Raw genomic sequence first — 9,833 nt, 5'->3', positions numbered from 1 at the left:
CCGGGGAGAAACACACCTTGCTAGGCACATGTAGTGCTGTGGTGCAACAGAAAGTATCAGACTGCCACATTCAGGTCTTCCTGGAAAGCCCCACCTCTTTCCAGGAATCCTTGTCCTCAGTCTCCACCTAGGAATCCTAAAAGACCTTAAAAAGCACCCCCTCACTACACCCCAGGAACTTTGAGCAGGAGCTCTCCTATTCCATTCCTTGATCAGTGAATAAAGTTTCTGCTCTGCTTAACCGAACCTGGTCTCGTTCTATGGGTGTAAACGGCACCAGGCAGGGAGAGGACCCACCAGTGTCAAACGACACTCTTGAGATTCAGGAACACCCAGACGATCTCCAAGTATCTTTTCAGGAGTAAAACTCTTGGCCTTTGAAGCTGAGATGCAGGAAGGGAATTACCACAATGGGCGGCGGCCCAGCTCCCCATCCAAAACCTCCCTGACTTTGGGCTGAGGTCCTTCTGCCTACTGTCCTTGCCAGCCATCCACCTAACTCTGGGTCCGACCCAGGACCAGAAAAACCACTCACAGAACCGGCGAGCCTGTCCAGACAGTGCACGTGCTAGTGTCCGCTGCTCCGGATTCGCAGGTGTTGGGAAGACTTCTCTCTCGCCGCTCTCACCTGAACTTTTCCCGCCTGGAAGAGCACGCTGGCGCGCGGTAGGAGCCTGAGAATTGACACTATCGCTGGCCAATGGACGAAGAGTCTCTGGAGGCTATTTTCTCTCATTGGATGGAAACGACTCATCCTCTCATCCACTTTGGAAGCTACTTGGCATCACTCCAGACAGTGATTGAAGGGAGGGAAAGGGATGAGAGTGCACGCCTGGGCGCACGCGCGCGCGGGTGGGTCAGAAGGCCAGGCCGAGAGGGCTGCGCGCCCACCCGCCCACCCTCCCTATTTGTCCGGATGACCCATCCGGGTCCCAGCGATCCCCCTCCGAACCACTGGGTCCACAGCCAGCTCCCGCGTACCAGGATAAACTAAGCAGTCACTGCCCTGCTTCTTCCTGCTCATCGGCGTCCCCTGTCTCTGAGTGGAAGCCGAGGAGGAGTTGCGCGGCAGCTGGATGGGTATGGGAGATGCCTGGCGGTTTCGCGCTTTTTCTGTCTTTTGATTGCGAATGGGAGCAGCGCGCTAAGGAGAGTTGCAAGGCGAATAGCCCGCCAAGGTGCTTCGGTGTGTGGCCATTGCTGCCGTTCTGCCGCTGAGGGGTGGGCAGCGGTGGCGGGACAAGCATCCAGGCGGGATCCAGCGGCAGCAGCAGAGAGAGCTCCACCCTGATGATGCAGAGGCCCAGCTTCCAGCTGATTGCAAGTCCCAGAGCAGGCTGCACCCGCGTCTGCGTGAGGTCTAGAGGGACTTGGCCTGCTCCGCAAATGATCCAACTTTGCGGAGGGGCTGGCGAACACAGACAATGCCAGCCTGGTTAAGGAAGCCGCCAGCACTGCTTAGGCCTGGTTCCCAGGAAGCGCATTATTGGGTGCGGAACTTTACCCTTCAGATGAAGACTATTTAGGCCTGTTTCCCAGGACGCGCATTACTGGGTGCGGAACTTTACCCTTCGGATGAAGACCCCAGAGTTGGGTATCTCCAAAGTGATAATCAAAGAATTGCTTTGCATGGGACTTGAGAAAACATCTTACTGTTTAAGAACAGAGCGTCTAATTGTCTAAGAACCTGAATAGAAGGAGATGCCTTCTGTATTGAGTGCTATTTTTGAGAAGTTGGTCAAAGAAGGGGAGAAGATGGTGGATTAATAGATAATGGTGACAATTATTTTGTAACTCATAGAAGGACAGATGTTTATGTAAAAGTTGATAGTTTTGGTGGAAACATGAGCATGTTTCTGAACTTATTGTAAAATATACAGAGACTCCTAAAATCACTGCTTAAATTACACGGGTCTTATGTTTGGAAAGAGCAAACTTTAGAAGTATAATTGTAAAAATAATATCAAACAGAAAAAGGGAAGAGAAAACGAACGTAAGGACAGCTTTCTCAAATCACTGTTATTCTTGAATCATCTGAAAGCAGTGCACGTGACTGGCACTAATATATATCGGAGAGTAAATCATTGCACAAGGAGACTTGATCGTCTTTTCACTGTAGAATCTGGAGGGGAAAAGCTGTGAAAAGCAATAGGTGGTAGAGAATAGTATTGTCAAAAGTTTCTGATATCGCTGGAGATAGAGAATTTTCCCTGGAAAAAAGTGCTCCTTAAGGAGGAGCATCTGCACATTCCATTAGCATAAAGCACCTGGTGGGCCATATGAAGAAGTCTGGATTTTGTTATAAATGTGAAATTTATTTTAAATGGATGATTTGTAGCAAGGAGTACTATAACCTGACATATTTTTAAAAATCACTCTGGCAGCTGTGTCGGGAACAAACTCTAGGAGGACAATAGGAGGTGTGGAAGGGAGAAGGTGGCTAAGAGTGTATCCCAGGATTGCAAAGATGTTGGAGCCCGGCCTCAGATGGTAATGGTGGAGGTGTTAGAAAATGCTGAATTCCACATTTATTTTGAACGGCGAGCCCATGGAATTGGCTTGTGATGGGGTTTTCCATAAATAAGAGAAAAAGAGAGCTCGATGATGATTCTTGGGCTTTTGACTTGAGCAACTAGAAAAATAAAGTTTACATTAAGTGATATGGGGAAGTCTGAGGAAGGAGATGCTGTGTGTGCCAGGAGTGATGAGTGTGTCAGTAATTCTACTTTTGATGTGTTGACTTGGAGATACTAATCCACTCCAACTGAAAAACAAGGAGAGAGGTGGAGACTCAACACATGAGGATGAATGCCCAGAGAGCCTTAAGAAGGGGCAAGAGGCTGAACTTGGGAGAGAAGAGCATAGATCAAAATAAAAGACACACAAAAGGAGAAAGAGAGGGAAGCTAGGACTTATGATGGTAATGTTGGCCATTAACTGAGAATATTTTATTTTATTTTATATTTTATTTTTTGAGACAGAGTCTTATTCTGTTGCCCAGGCTGGAGTTCAGTGTTACAATCTCGGTTCACTGTAAGCTCCACCTCCTGGGTTTGAGTGATTCTCATGCCTCAGCCTCCTGAGCAGCTGGTATTACAAGTGCCTGTCACCACGCCCAGATACTTTTTGTATTTTTAATAGAGATGGAGTTTCACTATGTTGGCAAGTCTGGGGTCAAACTCCTGACCTCAGGTGCTCTGCCTGCCTCAGCCTCCGAATGTGCTGGGGTTACAGATATGAGCCACCACACCAGGCCTGAGAGATATAATTAAAGTACAGGGAAAATTAAAAGGGAGAAGAAAGTTCACCGAGAGAGATCATGGCAAATGATAAATACAAAAGCCTGCCTTGTTTCCCAGACCCCTTGTGTCTTAGGTGCCCTGTATTTTACCTCCCAGTGAACCACTCTTGTCCCTTTGTAATGGCACTCCAAGCAGCACTGCTGTACACCAATTCCAGAGCTTCCCTGCTCCTTGAGCCTAGGAATAGCTATGTTTCTAATTCCTCTTTATTTGCTCGTCACTGGGGTAGCAACTGAACCACACAATTGGAATAAGTAACCTGATGCCATTTTTAGTACCAGTCTTCCATTTCTTCCTTAAGTATAAAACTGACCCTCACAGAGAAACTAACTGCCTAGAGCTGTAGGTCCAGAGTAGAGCTCTAGCTTTGATTTTCCTTTTGCAGCTATGGTCTGAGAGCTTGGATGCAATCCACTGCAATTTGATATCAGTGACAGAGTGGGGATGCTCAGGGAATCTGCTGAACCACCAAGGAAGCCTCACTTTCAGCTAATGCTTACATGGGGCTGTGGAAGTTGTCCAGCACCCCTGAGGACAGAGTGTTTGCCCTGAAAAAGAACATTCCCTTGGCACAAAGCACCTTGTTGGCCAGATTTTATTATCAATGTGACGAGAATACTTTTGGCCAAGTAACTGGTGGTTGGGTCATTTTGTGGTAGTCCAACCCATAAAGAAGAAAAGGCCTCATATGTTCGGGTGAGGTGGGAATGGATCAAGCACTAAGGTCAGGTCTGGTGAAGTTAGGGAGTAAGGCCAGTGTTTATGGAAAGGGATTCCTTCATGAACCCCTAAAAGATGCTTCTAAACCCTAACAGTAGGCTGATGTCTGTATTTAGTGTTGCAAACAACATGTTCTAGGTATACAGAGGAAGGCACCACTGCCTCTCTACCTTGAGAGTATGTATATCACAGAGAAAGAGATTTATATTTGGACTTGATGGATGAGAGATGAGTAGGAGTTCGACAGAAGAGAAGAGTGGAACTGTCTGGGTGTACAATGGCAGAAGTGGCAGGAAGGGCTGAGGAGAATTGGCTTCTGGGGATGTGTTAGACATAAGGGCCTGGGCACCACATAATGGAGCTTGCAATGGGGTATGTGAAAGCTTAGATGAGATGTTTTTTTTCCTCTCCTCCTGTGGGTTCATAGTGTGCTCACCTCACTCACTCCTGCTAACAACCTGCCCCTATTGATAGATAGCTGAAATGGGGTCTCTAAGCCTCCAGCAACAGCTTAGGAGCCAGCCTTGAAGTGCTGGCAGCTAACACTTCCCATATAATAGTACATCCTATCTTAGGAAGACGACACACTCACGGGGATGGTGACATCCACCTCCGGACTCCAGAGGCTCCAAGGAGCCTGTCTCTCTCTTCAAGAAAAGAAATATTCGTTGAGCTGCATGTGGAGGTTTACGTGGTTTGGGACCAACATGTGGCTAGGTGACTTCACTTCCATCCTCATACAGTAGTACTCGGAGATGAATGGGAGTACAGCGATCAAGATTTAGTTCAATGTCTACCTCCAGTGGGGCGGTGTTTGGTAGTTGACTCGTTTTGGTCTCTTTTGATATTCACAGTCACCCGTTGAGGTAGGTGTGACTGTTGATCCCATTTCACAGATTAGGACAGGATAGATTGCTAGAGGTCACAGGCCTAGTTGGGGGAGGGAAAGGGTGTCAGGTAGGATTTTAACCTTAAAGCTTCACGTTTGCTTAGGATCTTGCAGGGAGACCTTGAGCAAATTCCTTTCCCTCTTGGTGGGGGTGGCGGAAGTCTCCATTCCCTAAGTATAAATTAAAGAGGTCTGCCAGTTTATGATTCTCTCTACTTTAAAGTTCAACCGTATCACTTGGATAGGTTTTTGTTTGTTTGTTTAATGGGGATTCTGGGAACCCAAATATATTTAAGTTCAATAGGTCTGGGGTGAGGCCCAGTAATCTGCAGCTTTTAACAATTCCGGGCATCAACAAAACTGCCTGAGAAACTCAAGCAAAATGTATGATGCATGAAAATCTTATTGTGAGCTGGTCAAAACACATATCGCTGAGCTCCATCTGTAGAGATCCTGTTTTGATACCTTTGGTTGGACTGTGGCTCGGTAATCTGCATTTCTCAGAAGTGAGTCCATTCAGCTGGTCAACTGCCCCGTCTGTCTCTTTGTGACCCTCCCAGGGCGTCAGCGGTGTTTTTTTACTTGCATCTTGTGGGAAAAGGATCTGCGCAGGCAGCCCCCTTTTAGCACCGCCCTGGGTACGCAAGCCAAGCGCTTAAAAACCTCGCTCAGCCCTGAATTTGCAGGTACTCAGGACAGGCAAAGGAGCGTTTCCGCGCCGGAGAACTAACCTACTGGAATAGGAAGGAGCAAAGAGGCAAAGAAGAAAAGCGGCAGGTGAAGATTGACATCCATTAAGGCCAATGGTAGCTTCCGTTCTCGGACTCGAAGATTCCCTTAATGGATTGACATCTATGAAAGCCAATGGTAGCTTCCATGAAAGCCAAAGCTGACCACCCCCCCCAAGCTTCCCATTCTCTTAGGAGGCTGCATTTTTGGTGCTAAATGGAGGGATGGGCGTGGGAGATGCTGGGATATGTGTTGGCTGAAAATACACCTGTCAGTCCAAGGTTCGTTCGGCTCATAGTGGCTCAACCCTCTTTGTCAATTAACCTTCTCAGTTAACTAAGGCTGCCTCACCTGTCTATAGGCAAACCTACCCCCCATTACGCTGGATTTTTAGAGTTTTTAAAAGCGTCACGGTGTAAGGCCAGCGTTGCTTTTCGTATTCTTAGCCGGTATTTCTGGTGCTGACAGCGGGGAGCTGCCGGGCGGGAGTAGGAGTGAAGAGAGAATTGGGTGAGAGATAACACGTGCGAAGCGTCTCTCAATGCCAGGCATCCTGCTTTCGCACCTTCCATAGATTTTTTTCTCAGCCATCTTTCTATTTAATCATTTTCTGTTTCATAGATTAGGAAACCTCAACTGAGTTGCCCAAGGACAGCCGTTGAATAATTTTAACTTCTGTCAGACGCCAAAGCCTAAGGTCTTTTATTTTGCAGAGGCTGCTTTGTCAGGATTTCAATGCATGTAGGTCCTGCGAATCACTGCTCCTCACTCACTGATCCATCCCGCTGAACACGCATTCATTCACCGATTCATTTCTTAGGGGTCATCTACAAGGCATGGGGCTAGTTGCTACTAAAAATACAAAAGAAAAGGCACTCTGCTGTAAAGCAGAGGAGATTTTTTTAAATGATTTACACAGATTTCCGGTGCTCCGCATGGTTTCGATCTTCCCCCATCTCCCCAAATACTACTGACACCTATTTTGTTCCACATAATTCGATGGATTCTGAAAATACAGAGATGGGTGAAATCTATCCTTGTCTTTCAGGAGCTTATTGCCGTAGGCAAGAATAATCTCTGAGCCTTAATTTTACATACCAAATTTTTAACAAATTGAGCATCAACTATATATATGTGTGTGTATATATATATATATTCTGTTATAATTAACATATTAAATAAATATTAGGCACACTTAATTTCTTATTTTTTAGATGAAGATGAATCTAAATGCTGGTTCAAGTATGAGCTTTGTTCACCCTAGTGGACCATCTTGGGTGATTCCTGGAATGCTTTCTCAGACTGCAACCCTACCCCGCTGGTATCCCTGGTATGTGCTTGGCTCTCTATTCCTTCTTTCTGCAGCTCTCTGTCAAATGCCAGTCTTTTATGGAGGCCTGTCCTAACCCCTTCCTGTTTCCTCTCCTTTTTATCTGCTCCTATCTGAGGCCTCTTTTCCTATTTATTTGTTGTTCTTTCTCCCTCCATCATCTTCTGTCGTCATATCATGTGTTGTTTTTCATATACCACATCTGAGTTTATAGGAAATATGTTTACTGTTTTTTTAAAAAATTTTTGGTTTAGTTTCTGCCTCCTGCTCCAGAATGTAAGCTTCAAGAGGGGCAGTGAGGAGTTCTTAACACCCCACACTGACTGAGAAACGGTTGGGGTGGAGGCAGACAGCTTTGCCCTGTACATCCTGAAATCCCCTGAGGTGGGGGTGGGAGTAGAGGGAAGATCAGGGAATGTCCATTCATTTTATGAACTTGAAGTTGGGTTGAACCCTATTATATCCTGTGATGTTGGTTGTTAATCTCAACCTGAAACCCTCATCGCCAGTCATCCACTTCTTATTAGCTTTGTGACCTTGAGTGAAGGTTCAAGGTTACCTTCTTTCTTTGCACCTCAGTTTCCTTATGTATAAAATGGAAAAAATTAAATTTGGTCATCCTAAAATGTGGATTCATAGGGCATCAGTCCCCTGAGGGTAAAAGAAAAATATTTGTGGATTTATACGACTTCAGAAATTATATTCTTCTGAGGGTCAAATAAATATATTTGTGGTTTTGAGAGTCTTCAGATATTATATCAGTAGCATATTTACATCCAGGAAATATTGGAGAAAGAATTTTTTTATTTTTATTTTTTTTTAAGATGGAGTCTCTCACTGTTGCCCAGGCTGAAGTGCAGTGGCGTGATCTCAGCTCACTGCAAGCTCCACCTCCTGGGTTCACGCTATTCTCCTGCCTCAGCCTCCGGAGCAGCTGGGACTACAGGTGTCCCACAATGCCCGGCTAATTTTTTGTATTTTTAGTAGAGACAGGGTTTCACAGTGTTAGCCAGGATGGCCTCGATCTCCTGACCTTCGTGATCTGCCCGCCTCGGCCTCCGAAAGTGCTGGGATTACAGGCGTCAGCCACTGCACCCGGCCTAGAGAAAGAATTTTAACTAATCAAATAGGAACAGAGATCTCAGATAAGAGCAAATAAAAAAAAAAAAAAAGAGGAAACAATAGTGAGTGAAAAACCATCTGGCCAATTTTATGTAGAAACTTAACTCTAAATGGACAATGATAGGCTCTCTGGGAAGTGTAATAAAAGCTTTAAAGAAGGATTCTTTAAATAGAAGAGACACACTGCAAGGGAAATTCTATGACCATCTGGAACTAAAACACCCAGGGATTGGTCTCAGGGGAATGAATGGTAGAAGAATAAAAGCATTTGTCTCACTTAGCACACTCATCTGGATGTGAGGAGGGAGCAGAACAGGGAAATGAATCTATTGGAAGATGTCGTCTTATTGGGGTACAGGAGAAAATGGAGAATAATTGGTACTTTATTTTAATAATAGTAAAGAAATTTGTGTTCAATTATGAGCATTAGAAACAAATACTAGTGATTGAATAAAAATTACTAAGGGAATATGATGGATAATTAAGTTAATAAGAGAACTTGATGGATAAGTGAATTAATAAGACTCCACAGTGGAGGCAATTTCCCCTTTTAAAAAACAGTATCTCTTGAATATGTACAGGATATCCTTTTCAAAAGAAAAAAATGTATATAGGGGAAACAATTTTCACTCATTTTCTAGACAATCAGTACTTTTCCAGGGATAATCTATGACTATACAAGAATAATAATTCCTTTTCAATATATTTTCCAAGCAACTAAAAAGTTCAGTGTTTGTAATTGTAATAAGAAGAGTGCTGATCTAGCCTGAAATGAAAAGTTTTACCTTAGATATATGTTTCATAAATAGTTTTTATGAAGTCAGTGAATATGCTTTCAAAAGGATTACCAAGGCCCTATAACACATGAGTTTGGGGGCACAGGAAGATCAAGATTTAGAATAAAGTTAGGTGAGATCTAGGGCCAAAGGTTAGCAGGAGGATGTGTGTGTGTGTGTGTGTGTGTGTGTGTGTGTGTGTGTGTTTTGGTTGGGGCAGGTGGGAGCCTTTGGAGATGGCTGCTAATGGGGTGCTGTGATCTCTAGGCCTTGGTAGGTCCTTGTGAAGACACACAGTTCTAAAAGGTTGGCACCCTTACAGATTTTTAAATATTTTTGTTATCCACAGGGGTAACCTTGGATATCATTACAAAAATATAAAAATTTTACCCCTGGGCACGCAGGTTACCCTTCTTCTGGTGGCATGGCAAGGCTTGATTTACAAGAGTTTCTTTTGGACTATCCCCAATTTTTTCCTTTAAAAATGGGAGCTCCTTCAGGGTGAGGAAGGAAGGAGGAAATCATCCCTTCTAACTTACTTTCTCTTCTTCATTCCAAGGACTCTAGAAAGGCACAGCAGGTTTGGTTTTGAAATCTGTGGAATTTTAGTGCTGTCCATTTTCCCAAGTGGATGCCTTTAGTGAAGGTAAAAGGAAAGACTGTTTGCTGTGTCAAGGGAAGTTTCATATGCAAATCCCAAGACTCAGATGTTATTTCAGAGGAGTTAATGTCCATAGTAAAGTAGAACTGGCCCGGGTTCATCTGCTTACAAGGGCAACTGTATGAGGCAAATATGAGGGAATTGGCAGAACAGGAGGTGGAATCTTCCTTGGAGAAAGAGTAAAGAGAATTCTAGGTGGAAAGGGGATCAAGGTGTGGACCAAACACATATCTGTCTTCTTAATTCCTATATGAAATGTTGGAAAAGACTTTAGAAGAAACAGTAAATATGTCATAGCAGGAAA

At 44.5% G+C, this 9,833-nt stretch overlaps 1 protein-coding gene across 3 annotated transcripts in view; it reads left to right on the top strand.

Annotated features, from left to right (window-relative positions):
• Window positions 1–1,041: 1,041 nt before the first annotated feature.
• Window positions 1,042–9,833, top strand: part of GLYATL2 (glycine-N-acyltransferase like 2) — a 64,202-nt gene continuing 55,410 nt past the window's right edge. The window contains exons 1-3 of one of the 3 annotated variants that reach the window (XM_055270161.2): window positions 1,042–1,993; window positions 2,748–2,920; window positions 6,855–6,970. The gene's annotated coding sequence lies outside the window, so the exon portion shown is untranslated. Of the gene's footprint in view, window positions 1,994–2,747; window positions 2,921–5,458; window positions 5,598–5,818; window positions 5,922–6,854; window positions 6,971–9,833 lie in introns of those variants that run through there. The other 2 variants (XM_063628980.1, XM_055270065.2) reach the window with 2 other exon arrangements.

This window comes from Symphalangus syndactylus, chromosome 1, assembly GCF_028878055.3.
Source record: "Symphalangus syndactylus isolate Jambi chromosome 1, NHGRI_mSymSyn1-v2.1_pri, whole genome shotgun sequence".
NCBI classification, from domain to species: Eukaryota; Metazoa; Chordata; class Mammalia; order Primates; family Hylobatidae; genus Symphalangus; species Symphalangus syndactylus.
This window is presented reverse-complemented; position numbering and strand designations above follow the sequence as displayed.